General features: G+C 46.6%; 1 pseudogene across 1 annotated transcript; it reads right to left on the bottom strand.

The window, feature by feature from the left end:
• Positions 1 to 1703: 1703 nt before the first annotated feature.
• On the bottom strand, positions 1704 to 2499 carry LOC311229542 (spindlin-1-like; annotated as a pseudogene). Its single transcript has one exon. The product of its transcript is annotated as a spindlin-1-like (transcript).
• Positions 2500 to 3111: the final 612 nt, after the last annotated feature.

The following is a 3111-nucleotide window of genomic DNA, read 5'->3' as shown; positions in this document are numbered from 1 at the left end:
GGAAATAGCTAGTAAAATACAAAATAACACTATAGGCATACAGAAATACAAAACAGTACGTAGAACAAAAGGTCTCTACAAATCGCATCGACTCCAAACATTGCCTCTAAACAGAAATTAGCAGTCACACAGAACTGTAAGAGGTAATTAAAGTAAAGGCAAATGGGGCATGCAAGGTCTGAGGATCTAAAGATAAACAATAAGGAAAAGTTATTCATATCAAATCTAATAGGTAAGTGGAGTAAAATAATAATCAAAGTTGATAGGTAAGTGGAGTAAAATAATAATCAAATTTAATCAAAATAAAAGGCAAATGTTTATCTGAAACAAAGCTAAATTTCACCAAATTCAAATGGGAATCAAAAACATGACAACTAAGGCACGGTTCGAATGCATATTGTATGACAATTACTTCACCCTTTTTATAAGTGGCTCAGCAGCCAAGCAATGCTCTGTATATAAAAAAATAACAATGCGAAACGGACAATTAAAAGCGCCGTCAAACTAATTTGAAATAGAATATACATTGTGTAAAAAAAAACTCAGCAGTAGTAAATCAGCAATGACAGTTGTGTGTAACAGGAGCCGCGGTCGTCCACTTCAGCCTTGCATGTTTCCTCTGAATGGGTAGGCGAGAGAGAGAAAGAGCTATAGAGAAAACACGGCCGAAGTGTCCAGGCTCCGTAGCAGCGTTCAGAGAGTGAGCCAATTGTTCAACGCGCGTTATCAGAGAAAATTGTTCAGTGTTCGTTTAGAGAGAGAAAGAGAGAGAGAGAGAGAGTGTGGGGGGGCACAACGATCAGCGGGGGATGTCCGCCTGGGTCGGGGCTCTGTGTGCGTGTGTGTATAGGACACCACACTCAGCGTGTTGAGGGGGATGTGTGCCAGTCTGCTTCTCTCGTCTCACGCCGGACAGGCTGGTGGTGTGGTCAGAAAGGTTTGCAGCCTCCGGTCGTGGTCACTGTCTGTGTTGTCGCTGGCCCCTCGTCCACATGGGCCCAGGAAAAAACCTCTGGCCGGGTGGGATTGGAGTGGGGAAAGCTACCACCCCTGATAAACGGTCAAAATGTCAGTTTGTATATAGCTTCAATAACATACAATATATATATATGGGTGTTGATAAATAAAATTCAAAGGATATGTTTCAGAACAAATATTTGTGGTCTCCTAAGTTCTATGTCCCGCCCTCCTGCATTATGTGGCCTCTCACCCCCCGATCCCCTGGCTGGGGCCCCAAGCCAGACGACCCGGGAGAGCGACAGCATAACCGGTTTATAGGAGACGGAAAATACCTCTTTTTCGGAAAGGGAACTCTAAATCATTTATAGATTGTATAGTGATATTGTAAAGGAAATACTATGACCTTTATGAAATCATATAGTGATTGTATAACTATTTCGTAAGACATTTTCAAACATTGTCATGTATCAAACAATAATATGGGTAAGCGTAGCGTCAGTCAGCCGGTGTCGATTTACTACTGTATCAGGCGCTTTTGTTGTTTTAGAGGCTATAACCATTTAACAAGCTGTTCTCTACTTCAGCCGGACGTGTGTGTGTGTGCTTTACTTCCCTGTGTGGATGGAGGCCGGATCTCGGTGCGTCTGTCCCATCCATCCCTCGGACCCCCACTCCGGCATGGCAAGCGAAATGTTCTGTTGTCCCCACGAAATCCACCCTTGGCAGGCCACAGTCTTTGGTTATCAAATCTTTGTTTTCTGGGAGCCTCGCCGTCTTTTCCTTGTGGGTACTCTCGGTTGTGGTGGAGAATCTTCATCTTTTCTTTTCTCGTCTGGACTGCGTGGGAGAGTGTTTTCCTCATCAGGCAGGAATGTCACCCGTGGGGTTATGTCACCAGGAGCGGGGTTGGGTACTAGTTCGTAGACGTAAATGTGGAAGTCGTCGTCGTATTTGATGTAATACACGTCGGGCGTGGCGGGGACCTGACAGATCACCCGGCCGGTTCTCTGTTGGCCCTCGTCTGTGGTATACTGCACTCGTTTCGCCACCAGACTCGCTGTCTCCTCGTCCGTCTTCCTGTTCCCCGGCATCAAGTGCTTGATCTCTGACTCGGGCAGGATGTGGAGGTCTCCGTCCCTGTAGTCATCCCAGAGTTCAAACATATAGAGTACGGGGTCGTTCTTGTAGGTGATGTAATAGCAGTGCGTCATGACGGGGGCACGGGACAGGACCATACCCCTCCACGCGTTCTTTTCCCCGTCCTCCTCCTCAAAGAAGTGTTCTACGGCCTGCCCCACCAGTTCCTCTGCGCCGGGGGGTGCCTTGATCTTATTGTTCACGACTTTCTCTGCCAACACCCGCAGGTCGGACACGCGCTTGTCTTTGAACAGTTCGATGCCACAGACGCAGTCGAGGTTTGTCGTACTTGATAATGTAGAGGCAACTGTTGTCCATAGTGTAGTGTTCCAGGACCGCGCCCGTCCACCTGGTCACCCTGCCCTTCTCACGCCACATGTGGTCGATCCTCAGGCCCAGCATCAAGTCAAGTCAAGTCAAGAGTTTTATTTGTCACGGCATACGGATATACAATGAAATGCGGGTGGTCTTGCCCACAACGATGTGCAATTGGTACAACATATAACATATAATAGAATCCAATACAAAAAATTTGTGCAATAAATTGTGCAATAACAGGTAGCAGGTAACAATAAATTTGTGCAATGACGGGTAACAGTTGGCAGTTAACAGTAGTAGTAATAGTAGTGCAATACACTGTTACTGTTGCTAATACTAATTTAAAGTGGCCTTTCCTTTTGGCAATAAGTGAGGGTGCGTGCGGCCTGAGTGTGTGCCCGCTCATGCTAAAGTGTTAAGTGGCTGCTCGTGTGTGAGCGTGCACAGTGTGCGTGTCGTGTGTGTGTTCATGTGTGCTTGTGTGTGGACAGTTCAATGTTCTGAGCACTCAATGTACATTGTTCATGGCTCTGATGGCCTGGGGGAAGAAGCTGAGCCTAAACCGCTCTGTCCTAGTAGCTGAGATTTGCAGGCGTCTGCCTGACCTCAGCAGCTGAAACAGGCTGTTATTGGGGTGGTGAGGGTCTTTCATTATCCTGCAGGCTCTGGATTTGCACCTCTTGTTGTATAGAACCT

This window comes from Notolepis coatsorum, assembly GCF_963971535.1.
Source record: "Notolepis coatsorum genome assembly, chromosome: 6".
Taxonomy (NCBI): domain Eukaryota; kingdom Metazoa; phylum Chordata; class Actinopteri; order Aulopiformes; family Paralepididae; genus Notolepis; species Notolepis coatsorum.
Note: the sequence above shows the minus strand (reverse complement) of the source record. Positions and strands in the feature narration are given on the sequence as shown.